At 39.8% G+C, this 15224-nt stretch overlaps 1 protein-coding gene across 16 annotated transcripts in view; it reads left to right on the top strand.

Moving 5' to 3' along the window:
• LOC129731640 (dual 3',5'-cyclic-AMP and -GMP phosphodiesterase 11-like) overlaps positions 1 to 15224 on the top strand; it is a 328537-nt gene that overhangs the window by 177588 nt on the left and 135725 nt on the right. Inside the window, exon 1 of one of the 16 annotated variants that reach the window (XM_055691793.1) lies at positions 1575 to 1727. The exons of the other annotated variants lie outside the window; for them this stretch is intronic. The gene's annotated coding sequence lies outside the window, so the exon portion shown is untranslated. Of the gene's footprint in view, positions 1 to 1574; positions 1728 to 15224 lie in introns of those variants that run through there. 16 annotated transcript variants of the gene reach the window in all.

Here is a 15224-nt window from a genome sequence, read left to right as displayed (position 1 = left end):
TTCATCTAATACTATGTCAGTCATTGCCAACCTACTGGTCGCCACTAATGGCTTGAAATTGATCGATCGATGTAAACTTTAGTTCAATAATGTATACAGTGAACAGGTAGTCTGAATTAGAAATGTGGAAGAGAATCAAATGATTATGTCATTGCCAACAGGAAATAGAATTAGTATTTCTTTAAAATGCACCACAGGGTGCAACTCAATACAGCAAGTTGAAGTTCCTCGGTACTAAAGACACTACGTTCTGATTATCAACATGAAAAGAGAGACTTATTTCTGATCTTCCGTTATGTAGGGAATAAAATGTCATAACATTACGCTATGAAACTGATAGAATGAAATAATTTAAAAAGAGGTGCAAGTAATGCGAAACGGAGTGATGTTGTTTTTATCAGAGAAAGATAATGATTTTTAAACAAATTGAAACTGTGGTTTGATTCCACTGTATTTCGCAGTAGTGATATTTATTGAAGGTCGATCATATGCATAAAAAAGGGAGGATTTTAATCTGTTTGCAATCAAGATTGTAGTTTTCTGCTTAGAATACCGATAAAATAACTCTATGGAAATAATGTTCTTGGGAAACAGTCAAAGAGGGGCAAATATTGGCTTATAAGAATATTGCCGGTAACTCATAGATCATTCCCGGATGCAACAATAGAAGTGTTGCAACGAACAGCTCTTTGAAGTTTTACGTGAACCTTGCAGTCGTGGCTTCGCACATAACCCTTTTGTCACTCAAATTAAAAAATTTACGGCAAAAAAATACGGTAATCGGAGTGATCCATCCCTTGATTTGAGCCGAAAGCCGACACGAAGACGCTGCCGCTGCTACTACCGCTATTAAATTGTGAACGGAGTGTAATGAATAAGCGGAAAAATCTCTCTCTGCTGAGTCTGGACAGTTCTAGTGGCCATCCACTAGTAAACTGATTGATTTGAGCAGAAGCAGAAGCTTACATAGCCTAGGTATATAATGATCTAAGGCACTGGTCTAAATAATTCCTTCAGGAACACCTTTCCAAACAATAATGTATTAGAACATTCAGTTTCATATACTAACCAAGAAAAACGCTACCCATATAGTAGATATCACCTCCGATTGAGTTGAAACTTTGTACGGGACATTTTTTTGGGTCAATAAATAAAATGTCAAATCCTATGATGATTTTTTTCAATTGAGTCATTGCCACCCTACTGGCCATCATTAATGGTACGATCGATGTTAACCTCAGTTCAATAAAATAAACAGTGGCTAAATTTGCAGTGTGGTGAGGGAAACATTCTTTCAAATGATTATGTCATTGTCATCACGAAATAGAATTTATTTTTCTTCATACTACACCGCAAGGTGCAACACGAAGCAGCAAGTTGTAGTGTTTCGGTACTCAAAGCACTACGTTCTGACTACCAACACGAAATGAAAGGTTTATTTTCTGCACTCTCATCGTGTAGGGAATGAAGCGTCATTACGTCACGTCATGAAGCTGGTAGAATGGAAAAATATGAAAAAAGGCGGAAATAATACGAAGCGAAGTGATATTGTTTTTATTAAAGGCAGTTAGTGAATATGATTTTCCAACAAATGGAAACTGTGGTTTGATTCTACTATATTGCGCAGTAGTGACATTCATGGAAAGTCGATCATGTTCATAAAAAGTGATAATTTAAATATTGATAGAATGCAAAAATTCAATTACAGTTTTCTTTCAACTTCTAAGGTAAAAAATAAATTCGTCCTCAGAATTTCATTCTGTTTGCAATCAAGGCTGAAAAAACATGAAATATCATTCAACACTCATTCGTCTTGAGAATTATGGTTGGTTTATATGTCGACTCCAAAAATCAAACCTACTTTTCACACATTTACCCTCCGAATTCGTTCAGTACTAAGAAGGTTATATGCATTTGAAAATAGATTGGTGGATGGATTTTTCGGATAAAAAATCTTTAGTTATTCATACATTCCAACCATAATCACGTAATTTTACTTGCATTTTTAGTTTGGTTAAAAAAAGTTTATTTAGATGAATTCAAATGCATCATCATCTTGGCATGGTGTTTGGTTGAGATTTTAAAATGGCTAGAAAAAATATGGCGAAAAATAAGCTAAATATTTAGGAATATTTTAGCAGCTTCATAGTCACAAGATTGTTAAAGAACTTTAGCATGGTTTATTCTCAGGCTCCTTACTACATACATTACCTAACGCTGACTTCTATAGCACCCGTGATAACTTTTATCATTTTTAAATTAGTTTCTTCTGGAATAAAACTGGCCAGGCTCTTAGAATAAAACGTGTGACAGTTCTCTTCAGAGAATTATAATTGTGGCACGATGTTGGTCCTTATTAATTGGTGATATTGGCAAGAGGAACGAGGTTTCGAAAAACCTGACCAGAAAAACTTTTGTGAATTTTCCATCGTGTTAATTGCATATTCTTTAGATGCATTTCACTGGACTTGTTATGCAAATTTATACAATCTGGAATAATAAATTGGCACCGATAAAAACTACAAAGTACGTGCAAGTCGGTAATTGGGAGATGCCAAGAAGATCATGAATTACCGACTAAAATTTTAATAGCGTGAACTAGGCTTGTCGTTTCTTCTCAGAGAATCACTAGCGTGTAGTAGTATATCTTTCACTGCCAAACAACTGATTTTACACTGGTGAGCATAGTGACGCACTTGCTTGGAGAGCAGGAAGTCGTGTGTTCCTGAGTAGCATTCAAAAAAACAACACAGCGGAATCTGAAATATCTCTCCAGGGAGATATCAAACTAATGAGAGCTTTCTCACACGAAAGGACATAACGCTCAATAAATATATAATAGATGTTAAGCGGTGTTTGGCCAATAAATAGTTAATGGGTTCAATGATGGCAATTTCGGTCACGGGTTTCTTTAAAACACGTTTTATTATGTCAAAGCCAACGTTTCAAGGATATATTTCCTCGTCCTCAGGGCAAAAACAAAACAAACAAGTTCTCGTCAAAATATGGTGCATTGGTGTAAAATTGCTTTAGGTTAACTGCACTACAACAGTATCTTCCAACACACATCACACACGATTGTTTTTGCCCTGAGGACGAGGAAATATATCCTTGAAACGTTGGCTTTGACATAATAAAACGTGTTTTAAAGAAACCCGTGACCGAAATTGCCATCATTGAACCCATTATATATAATAGAGGTCACTACAGTGCTGTTACTGTGTGTCTTTTAACTTACTTACTTTTTTAGCTAACGGACCGTTCACTGGTCTAGGGCCGAACAAATTAGAGATGTCCAGCTTTTTCTGTTTTGGGCAGCTGTTCTCCAGTCTCCTCCTACGCCAGCAAATTGTGCATCTTCTTCCACTGCGCACATCCACCGCGTGCAAGGCCTACCGCGGAGTCAACGGCCTCTTCCTGGTTCTCTACTGAAGATAGTTTTGAAGGCACTCTCGTCAGGCATTCTGGCTACATGTCCAGCCCACTGAGGCCTGCCCCGTTGTATTACCTTCACTATATCAGCATGTTTCATGCGCCTGCACCACACTTCATCTTCCAGTTTACCGCCAAGTATCGATCGCAGAACTTTACGCTCAAAAACTCTGAGCACTCGTCGATCAGGTTCCTTCAGCGTCCATGCTTCATATCCATAAAGAGCCACCGGGAGTATCAGCGTTCTACACAGCGCTAGTTTTGTGCGAGTTTCCAAACTACGGAACCTCAGCAGGTTACGTAGTCCGTAGAAGGCCCTGCTCGCAGTTGCAACTCGTCGTTTTACCTCACTGCTCATATCGTTGTCACATGTCACAAGCGTACTAAGATAAACGAATTCGTCAACCACTTCAAATCGTTCTCCACCCATCTCCACCCATCTCCACCTTAGCACCAACACCACGGGAACTCCCACGCTCTCTGCCAGCTACCATGTACTTCGTTTTGGCAAAGTTAGTGACAAGACCCAATCTCGCTGCTTCCCTCTTAAAAGGTACGAGGGCTTCGAAACTGAAATAAATCCAACCGTGACGTGCATGATTGATCTTCGAACGCTAATAAACCTATCTCAACAGTGCGTATCGCGGTTATACAGAAGTACTTCTCATTAGAGTTATTCAACACTCTTGTTTCGCTCAGCTGTGGTGTAGGCAGCAAGAGCATTATTTTTTTGCTGGCAGCAGAAGCACAGCACAAAGCAGAAGGAAAAAAGTGGTGCAAAAAATTGCTACACTTAGCGCTAATGCTTGGCAATGAACGATTTTATTTAATTCGTCAAAAATTCGACTTTGAATTCTAATGATTTTCAGTGCGCAACTTCCAATAATTCCACCTTTTTAAGGATTATTGACGTAAATGGCTACGTTCAATGTACATCAATAGCATCGCCTTCTAGCTGGTGTTAAGGTGCGATGCTGGCTTAATAAGCCTGTCGTCGTATGTGCGAATCCCAGCTCGAGAAAGACTATTAGTATCCCAGTAATTGTCCTGTAATAACTGGCTACAAAATATGTGTCCAATAAACAGAAAGGTCAAGTTTCTACAGCGAAATGTGTCAGTAGCTAAGCTTATGAACAAAGATGTATTAGTTTGTCATTTTTTGCTACTAGAAGCCGAGGAATCCTCTGTATAATCTGCAAATACCATAGGAACGAGTTGGGATTAGTGGAAAGTAATTTATCGGAGTCTGGTGAGATTGATGGTACTCTTCATGCTACAAACTTCACAGTATCTTTGCATCCGGCCACCGGAAAATGCAACTGTATATGAAGGTATGAAAACCTATAAAAAATGTTTAACTAATGCAAAATGAACTCTTATAATGTGCAATAGGACCAAAGCAATAACTATTCAAAAACATTACTGAACATCAGTAATCATTTAAAAGTGATTCAATTTTTTTTTTAATTGATTCAACAATCATTTGAAAAGATCACTAAACATTGCACAGGTTTTGCCCTAGAACCTGAAATGGAAAAATATGAAGGATCATAGTTTTTTTAACCATTCTTCTGAATTTTGGTGAATTTTGGTTCATTTAATTCTTTGGAGACGCGCTTTTGAGCTGGTGTCCTTAACACCAAAATTCACAGGGACGATTATAAATCTTATCTACTTTAAAATTAGTGCCAGCGGTGCCCCGAAAAAATTTTCTAATTCCCGGAAATCCGGTTTTTTCTAAGATATGTTCCGGCACAGAGGATTTTTATGAATATTTGAATATTTATGAATATTATGCATATGAGTACTTCCGGAATCGGGATGATGTCCAGAGACCTGCAAGCGACCATTTGGAATATCAAAATGGCGACATCCGGTTTCTGGAAATGAATCAATATTGGCTGAATGCTATTGAATATGGGTGTTTCCGGGATCAGGAATAGACCCAGGAACCCGAAATCAACTCCAGACGTCATTTTGAAATTCAAGATGGTTACTTTCAGTTTTTGGAAAACAGCTGAAATTGACCAAATACCACCTCATATGAGTAGTTCCGGAATCAAAATGATGTCCAGAGACCACAAAACGCCCACAGAGGCCATTTTGAATTCAAAAATTACAACTTCGGGGTATTTCCGGAATCAGGATGATGCCGAGAGACCGGAAACCTATTGCAGGTGCCATTTTAAATCTCAAGATGGTGACTTCCGGTTTCTGGGACACAGCATAAATTGACTAAATATTATCGTATATGAGTACTTTCGGAATCGGGATGATGTACAGAGACCTGAAAACGACCCTATCGGCCATTTTGGATATCAAAATAGTGACTTCCGGTTTCTGGAAAAAATAAAAAATGGCCGTACACTACCCAAATGGGTATTTCCGGGATCGGGATGATTCCTACAGACCGGAAATCCATTTCACACGCCATTTCGAAATTCATGATGGTGACTTCCGGGTCGTCTAGTGTCGTTTTGGGGTCTCTGGGTAGCACTCCGATTACGAAAATACCCATCTTGGGTGGTGTTCGGCCATTTTTCAATCTTTCCCAGAAACCGGAAGTCGCCATTTTTTGATATTTAAAATGGCCGCTAGGGTCGTTGTCAGCTCTGGACATCATTTATTCCGAAAGTACTCATATATTCGGTCCATTCTAGCTATTTTCCGGAAACCGGAAGTCATCACCTCAAATTTCAAAATGGTGTCTGGAGTTGATTTCTGGTCTCTGGGCATCATCCCGATTCCGGAAATATTCATATTCGATGGTATTCGGTCAATTTTGGTTCTCTTTCAGATACCGGAAGGTCGTTTTACGGGTTCTAGCTATCATCCCGGTTCTGAAAATACCCATATTGGACGGTATGGGTCGTTGTATTATTTAACTTTTTCCAATGGCCACTAGAGGCCTCAGTGGAATCTGTGTTGTGGGTACCTGGGTCGGGCATTTAAAGGGTAAAAAATTCTACTCCACCCCATTGACCCCTCCCCCTTGTAGCTATTTAAAAACTAATGTTATCAAAAGTGGCCTTCTAATGAACTTTGAGATGTCACTGAGTTTTATCACTTTTGATTGCAGTGAATTATGAAATTTCGTCTTATGAAACCTAGAAAGGTACTCGGGTTCCCCCTCGAGCACATAACGGTTAAAGATAGCTTCTACACAGACTGAGTAGTTGCCAAAAATGAGCTTAAAAACGTCTTATTTTCAGTTGCTCTCCAAATACTAATTTTATTGATATACAATCATTGGAGGATATTTTTATATGAAAACTCTCAAAGAATGATTAGTTTTAGTTCGAAACTTCACCGCAAATGGCGCTGCAAAATATAACTGCACTTCAGAGGAATAGTGTTTTTAGAAAAGTTGTAGATAGTATAATTACGAAAAACTTTGCTGAAGACACATTTTTTCGTACTCTTCTTGTTTTGGAGATATAATTTATATGGATATATAAGATAGATATTTTTTAAATATCTGAAAAAACCATTGTATTTAAAAGGCAACAATGTTCAGCAGATATTTGGTTATCATCAAAACACACAACTTTGTAAAAGACACGAAAGAGATAGCTTCTACATATATCAAATTATTCTGATTCTTATTCTGAAATACTGAAAGGGACAAATGTTTCAATCAATTTCATAGAGTGATTATGTATTCATCGTATGCAGGTTCCATCTATTAGGTTTTGTTTTTGATTTCTTTTTTGTTTTTCATATACATACTAAACTTCTTCTGAAAATAGTAAGCCAATACTATCAGTATTTGAAGAGTAATTGAAAAAAGTTCACAATTTTGAGCTCTCATACCACTGTGTTGTAGTGTTCCTATGAATCATGGTGCCCTTAGCTTGTAATAGTGTTGATATGTTACCGTTTGTGGCAGAACATACAAAAAAAAACTCTGAATAAATGTTAGTAAGTAATTAAGTTATCACAAAACATCACCCCCCCCCCCCCTATGAAAAATTGGTGTAGGTGTAGCGGTAGTTCAGAGTAAAAGTAGTAGCGATGAGCCCGGCGAGAAATTACTCTGCGGCCTTTTGATTAATTTTTCAGCTGGCTAGGGGCATCAAAACTGACAGAAGTAGTTAAATAGGTATAATCTTTAATATTTTCCAGTTTAAAACCTAGGGCTTCGACGACCAATGTTATTAAGAAAACTTCAAAACTTCCTACCTAATTTAATAGAAATAATAATATAAAACAAAATTAGGGTTTAAAGGGCATAAGCAGTTGGTTCTTTCAATAATTAGACTAGAAGTTAAAATTCAATAAAAGCTAATTTTATGAAGGCATCTATGCGACCAAGTCAGCAATAGAAAATTGAAGAAATTGTGTATGAGACACGACCGCAATACGTTAGGGAATAATTATTCTAAAGAGTCTAAAGCGGTGAATGTCAATTATATTTTTTTCACCACTCTCAATTTTTATTGAATAGTTACCCTAGGGAGGAGCATTGCTTATTTGGCTTGAAGTCATTCATAATAATGTTAAATGAAGAATAATGTTGAAATTTGCTGAAACACAGTGTATGAAATCACAATTTTCCCTATTTTAGTGATTGCCTAACTAATTTTCAAACTAGGTGCTACACGAATGTCGTTGTCTTCGATATTGTAATTAACACCCCTATTCCAGAATGTTGCCGCCGTACAGCGTAATTCTACGCCAAAAAAAATCCTAAAAATGAATTGAAAATTGTAGATCAGAACCATGACTCAAATATATTTGACATAAAATTGCTCAATGATTGTCACTACCGGTTGTATGAAGTGCACAACGAAACCGGCCAAAATTTGCGTCCGTTGTGATTCTGTTGAAATCCGCCAAAATCGACGAGAGAATGGTGGAACAAGAACAGAGCAAGTCAATCGTGCATTCGCAATCCGCACGTTTCTCAATCACTGCACTAATGCAGCACACGTTGTTATTGGTGTGCTCTGGGAACAGCATCCCCATCAAAGAGCAAAAAAAAAGACGATACTAGTGGAAAACGCCACTTAGTACCCACTCAAGACGTTCCGGCTGGCAATGAAAACTGAAGTAAGGTGGCAGGTACTAGGTGAGACAAATCGATTTTCTCCACTTCCTATCGATGCTTAAAATTTTATCCTGAAATGGAAATATCTCGATTATAGAGAAAACTCCAATTTGAAGATAGCAAAGGTTAAAGCCTAAAAGAAAACGTATCATTAATTCTCCAGCGCTTGATGAATGTTACTCTCTCGAACAATTGCTCCAACAATACTTCGGGGGCATGAAAGAAAAATAACAACCCATTTTGCTTATTTGGGGCCCCTGTTTAGACAATATATTAGCATAATCAGCCATCGTTCTTCGACGGGGATCCAATCGGTATTTCTATTATGTAGCAGTGAAAAATGCAAATGATTTTAATGTTTCTTTAGAAAAGGGTAAAATTAAAGTTCATCTGGAAGTTCCCAACCAAAACAAATATTTTCTCCGCTGCCGTTAATTATTATACAATGTTTTTGTGTTCTCGTGCGGCCGTATGTGGCACTACCAGCAGAGCATCCTCGTAGCAGTGTTTGAAATTTCACTTAATTGTGATGTGATCATTGGTTTCTTCGGTCTGCCGCATGCACAACTGCTTTCTAATGTTTGGGCGATTCGGTGTGATGGTCGTGACACGAAATCCAATTGGCAGATAAACGGTTTACCGCAGCATACGGACCGGACGTCAGCAACGGGTGGGCCATTGCATTGAAGGTAGAACCGAAATGTGACGCACGTTAGTTAAAGCGGTCGGGGTGTCGGAAACGGAAGAAGTCGTCCCATCAGAATCAGGCTTCTACAGTGATTATTTGGAACTGCCCCCGAGGGGAGTGAAATATAATTGAATCTATTGAAGAGTTTCTTTGAACGAGTGTGTGCTTGAAGACAGCCTTCGGCTGCTGTCAGTTATGTGTAACCTATAACAGAAATCGCTGTGGATAATTTCGTGGTAACGCGATTCACCATCAACGGGTCAAGCGAATACGACCTACACTAGCGAGCGTGGGTAGTATCGATTGTTCGTGGTCTGGCAATCGTCGGTGAATAACAACCCATAACGTTAGTCCTTGTGGGTCTTGTCCCCTGCCGGAGGACCTGGAGGGTGGGATGGCGCGATATTGCTTTCCTGGCTCGAAGCGACTTTGGCGAAAGGGAGAAACCCGATAAAACTCGTGACGGATAGGAACGGTGGACGATAGTGATGTAAAGCGCGCGTAGTTCTGGAAAAAAGCAGTTCCGAGTTTAAGCATGGTTGCCCCGAACATCTGCCAATGTTATCGACGACAGCAACGGCAATTTCTGAGGACGCTTTCACAGCCAATGGTGTGCCATTCAGCCGTTCAGTGTGTGATAGTGAATAAATAAATTAATGGGTTGTTGCGACGATGGCGTCAAACGTTCTTTCCCTCCGGGATAATGCAGTAACGTGTCCCGGAGCGAAGGGTTCTGTAGTCCATTGGTTGTGTGGCTATAAATAACATCATCTATACAGCCAAATGGATTTGGGTGGAATGGAACTGACGTCGATCAAGCGAAGAAAAACGCGTTGTGTACTACATTCTCCGCTTGGCGTTGCCTCGGCGAATTTAGCGTTGCTTTGATGTGATTGTAATAAACAGACCTAAGTACTGCTATTATTATTATGATAAATATATGAATCTTCTCAAGGTGGTAAGTTGTAGAGCTAAAATCTGATCCCTCATGGCCCTTACTAAAACGCGTGGTCTTGTTTTGATCAACTATTTTTTATCAACACGCTTTAAAAAAAATTTCCCTGAGAAAATTACAGGAAGTGTAAAAACCTGCATTATTAAAAATATTTCAATATTATCGACCTGAAATTTTTTTGGCTACGCAGTTTGTGAACGAACCCTTACTCTTTTTTCACTTTCTGTAATCCGCCAGTTTGGCCATTTGTCAACAAAACCAAACTGAAACGCCAACAACCGTCAATGACCTCACGTAACATTTAGGTGATATTTTACAACTGACCTCCACCCACGATTGGGTTCCGGTAAGGATCGAAAGCAACTTTACTGAGATGGTGAAAAGTTATCCCTATGGCGTCAAACTGCCAAAAGAACACCGACTTCTTAATCCTTTCAAAGCGAGCAGCTGCTAGCAATCGAAGTTGTTGTGTTATAGGCACTGTGCCATCTAACGTTTTAATACCCACCCAGTGACCAACATTCGGAGCAAATAGCCTTTTAAGCCTTGCTTTGCATACGTGGCAAATGCGGTGCCATTGTAGAGCAACACGACAGCGCCAGACACGGCTTTTGCCCAGCCTCATTGGCAAGCCGGTGGTGCGTTCGCTCAGTCGGCGTCGTCGGTGTGAAGGATACGTAAATTATTCGCTGAATATCATTTGAATATATTGAAAGGTTTTCGACTTCTATTCCTTTCCGTACTCGAGCGCGTACGGAGTGCGGTCAAGTGTAAATCAATTCATACGAAACAATGTTCGATCGGTGACAGTTGTTTCCAATTTGTTATAGATGTATCGAAAAAAACTATTTTAGTAAAAAAATCGATTTATTGGAAGCATTGCGGTTATACAAGAAAACAGTTTAAGAATGCTTTGTAAAGCAAAGACTTAATGCTACATTCCGCTATTGGAACTTGACCTTCTGATTATTGTACACAAACTGCGTAGCCAGCGTTACGATCCTACTGACACTAGCAGATCCGAGCCGGAATTCGAATATACAACGACTATTTTTTCAGACCAGCATTGCACCTCGAGACCAGCTAAGATACTATGCGAAGAAAATTGAGTTGTAGACGATTAATAGTGCTTTGTAAAAAATATATCCGCTTTTTATAATTTTTGAGTGATTTTAGTAGTCTTATTGAACCATTCGATAGATCGCAATTGTGCAAAAGAAGGACAAATGTGTCAGCTACTTTCTCAGATTTGGCTCAATGCTCGGGGAATTGTTCAATTTGAAAAGTTCTCAGCTTTGGTGTTGATTGCGGGACTAAAAATAGGTGGACAAAAGTCTTTTTCGATGTTCGAGCTCATTGCCTTCCATGATCATTGTCCGTAGGAGGCGAATGTTGATGTTTCTCGAGCCCCTCCCTTTCATATAATTGGCTTATGACAGATTAGTTTTAAGTTCAACTCTCCTGGCCTCCATTTTTAGTCTGGCGTAGATTACCTCCACCGTCGCAAAATTTTGCGTAACAACGTCGAGATCGTCTGCGAAGTCTATGAGTTGACTAACTTTTGCTGAAAACCGTTCCTCTCGTTTCGATGCCCGCTCGTCGGATTAAACTCTCAAGAGCTGTAACTCTCTAATTCCTTCCCTCACTACGCTCTTGAGTTAAATGTAGTGAGAGCGATCTCGGGGTCGTTCTTCATACGTCAGCTGGACAAACCACACTGTTCAAATTCAATTTCGCGTGTCTCTGAAATATTTCACTCAATTCGGATGGGAACTATTCGCGGCTCAGTGACACCCACTAGCGGTCAACGTTAGCCCGCCTATACAAGCGAAACCTTATATGGTATGCTCAAAAACCGAGAGAGATGTTGAACTTTTAATCAACCTGTCATAAGCGAGGGTGATGCTCGGGGAATTGTTCAATTTGAAAAGTTCTCAGCTTTGGTGTCGATTGCGGGACTAAAAATAGGTGGACAAAAGTCTTTTTCGACGTTCGAGCTCATTCCGCTTTACCGGTTCGAAAATTCCCGGAATGTAAATTACAAAAAAAAAGAAAAGTGTATGGACTCACTCTGGACAACTCAGGTCATTCTTTATCTAACTGACTTAACTTAAATCGTATTTAACTCACAGCTTATTTCTTGTTGGAATAACCTTCCTGGTCGTTTGCAGGCTATGCTCGGGTGGGGTGTCCTCTCCCTCTGGCTTCAATGTAGGCGAAGTCTCCTCCCTTGTGCCCCGGTACAACCGTCGGGACTGCTCGCCAACGGGAAGCTGACGTAGCAAGGTTCCTCTATATCGGGGGGATGAAATCGGCTTGAACTGCATCCAAATCTCAGCACTCTCAATGCTGTTTGTCCAATTGAAAAGTCACCAATCTATCGATCTATCCTTTCATTTACCGCCTCCGCCAGCAGCCTACTTCGTGTTTTAGTGAAACTCCTGACCTTCACGGACAATGGAAAGACCGACACGTGGACTGAATCGACCTGACGTCACGCCTGTAGCCGCAAAGTTGGATTCCTCAGAGGTTAGGTCTACTGTGAAATAAAAGCTCGGAAGATTGTTTCCAAGAAACGGGAAAAAGGCCATATCAGACCTTTTTCCGTTGTTTTTTTTTGTTAATTCGTGGTGTGTTTCACGCCTTCTTCTACGTTTTGTGTTTCTTAGCTGTATACTACTTGTTACTAAACTTTTGATTCTTCTGTCATTTGAAAGACCAACACTTCACCTTTTTATGTAATACTAGCTGACCCGGCAAACTTCGTCCCGCCCATTCTTGTGTTTAATTGAATAATTTCAAATATTCCAAATTCATTGATTCCTTGCGATGTGTTTATTAGGGTGGGAAATTGTTATGTGCAAAAAAAAAAAGAAACTTGATAGCAGAAAGTTAGAACCAAGTTTTTTTTATTCTATTTGGAGCCTTGCCTTTAGTACATCACCTGTATTCCGAAAAATACTCATATTGGGTGGTATTCAGTTATTTTCGTTGTTTTCCAGAAACTGAAAGTGGTCATCTTTGAATTCAAGATGGTGTCCAGGGTCAATGCTTGGCTTCTATACATTATTTCGATTACGGAAATATTCATATGTAGTAGTATTCAGCTATTTCCCAGAAGTTGCCATCTTACAATTCAAAATGGTGTCTAAGGTCAATTTTTAGCTCCATGCATCATTCTGGTTAAAGAAACACTCATATTCGGTGGTATTTGGTCATTTTAGGTTATTTTTCAGAAACCGGAAGTCAACATCCTGGATTTTAAAATGGCATTTGGAAACAATTCCTGGCCCCTGAGCGTCATTCTGGTTCAAGAAACACCCGTAATAGGTGTTATTTAGTCATTTTCGGCTGTTTTCCAGAAACCGGAAGTCACCATCTTAGATTTCAAAATGGTGTCTGTGGTCGATTCTAGCTCCTGTGTATCATTCTGGTGTCGGAGCATCTCATATTGGATGGAAATCGGACATGTTTGGCTGTTTTTCAGGAGCCGGAAGTCGCCATCTTGAATTTCAAATGGTATTTGGAGACAAATTCTGGCCTCTGAGCGTCATTCTTGTTGAAGAAACACTCATATTGGGTAGTATTTGGTCATTTGCCGCTGTTTCCTAGCACCAGGAAGTCGCCATCTTGGATTTCAAAATGGCATTTGGAGACAGTTTCTGGCCCCTGAGCGTCATTCTGGTTAAAAAAACACCCATATTAGGTGGTATTTGGTCATTTTCGGCAGTTTTCCAGTCACCGGAAGTGGCCATTTTACAACTCAAAATGCTGTCGGAGGTCGATTTGTGGTTTCAATGCATAATCACGATTTCGGAAATACCCACATTGGGTGGCATTTGGTCATATTTCGCTGTTTTTCAGAAACCGAAAGACGCCATCTTGGATTTCAAAATGGTATTCAGAGACAATTTTTGGCCTCTGAGCGTCATTCTGGTTGAAGAAACACCCATATTAGGTGGTATTTGGTCATTTTTGTCTCATTTCCAGTCACCGGAAGCCGCCAAATCGCCATTTTACAATTCAAAATGTTGTCTGAGATCGATTTGTGGCTTCAGTGCATCATAACAATCCCGGAAATACCTAAATTTGGTCATTTGCCGCTGTTTTTTAGAAACCGGAAGTCGCCATCTTGGATTTTAAAATGATATTTTGAGACATTTTCCGGATAGAAACCGGAAGTTTCCATCTTAAATTTAACAATGGCGTCTGAAGTCGGAAAATTTTCTTGTTTTCATAAACCTCAACATATTAAATTTGGTTCGATTTGCTTGATTATTCCCCGAGATGTACAGAAATTTGTGTGGAATCCCTCTTTTCAGAAGAAGGAGGGGTGTCGAAACATTATAGACATCTTTGTTAGCCCTAAAAATTTTCACCTGCCGAATTTGGTTCCATTTATTTGGTTAGTTCTCGAGATGTGCAGAAATTTGTGCTTCATTTGTTTGGAACCTCTCCCTCACATAAGAGGGAGGGGTGACGAACCATTATAGACATATTTGTTACCTCTAAAACCATTTGAAAAAATTTGGTTCTATTTGGTGGATTGGTTCTCGAGCTGTGCGAAATTTGTGTTTCTTTTGTATGGATCACCTCCCTTTTGAAAGAGGGAGGGGTGTGAAACTGTTATGGATATATTTGATACCCCTGGAAACATCCACCTGCCAAATTTGGTTCCATTTATATTCATTGCTAGTTCGCTGGTTGCTCCACCGCCTCGGTAGAACAGGGCCTTACCACCACGGACTATCCACACCTTCTCACCCTGCTGCAAAGCAACGATGCCGAACTTGCGGGGTTCTAACTGCTCAGGTGTACCCTGTCTCCGACAACAACACTTAGCAACCTGAAGTTGCAGGTACCGAGCATCCTCCATTCGTGGTCCGCTTTTCGTTGCCTAGGTCCATGTCGAATGTTCCGAGTTATGTTTTCTCGCTTTTTCGTAGTGTGACTGTTTAGATAGATTGCCTTACTAGGGCCACGCTACCGAGTCTCGTGACGGGGCTGCCATCTTGGCAATAGAATTCGAAGTAGCACGTTGCTCAATTCAGCCGCCCGCTCTGGGTCAGACGCTGTTGTGTGTCGCCCCTAACCTGGGA

The sequence above is a fragment of the Wyeomyia smithii genome, chromosome 3 (assembly GCF_029784165.1).
Source record: "Wyeomyia smithii strain HCP4-BCI-WySm-NY-G18 chromosome 3, ASM2978416v1, whole genome shotgun sequence".
Classification (NCBI taxonomy): Eukaryota; Metazoa; Arthropoda; class Insecta; order Diptera; family Culicidae; genus Wyeomyia; species Wyeomyia smithii.
The sequence above is the reverse complement of the archived record's forward strand: the minus strand, read 5'-3'. Positions and strand labels throughout refer to the sequence as shown.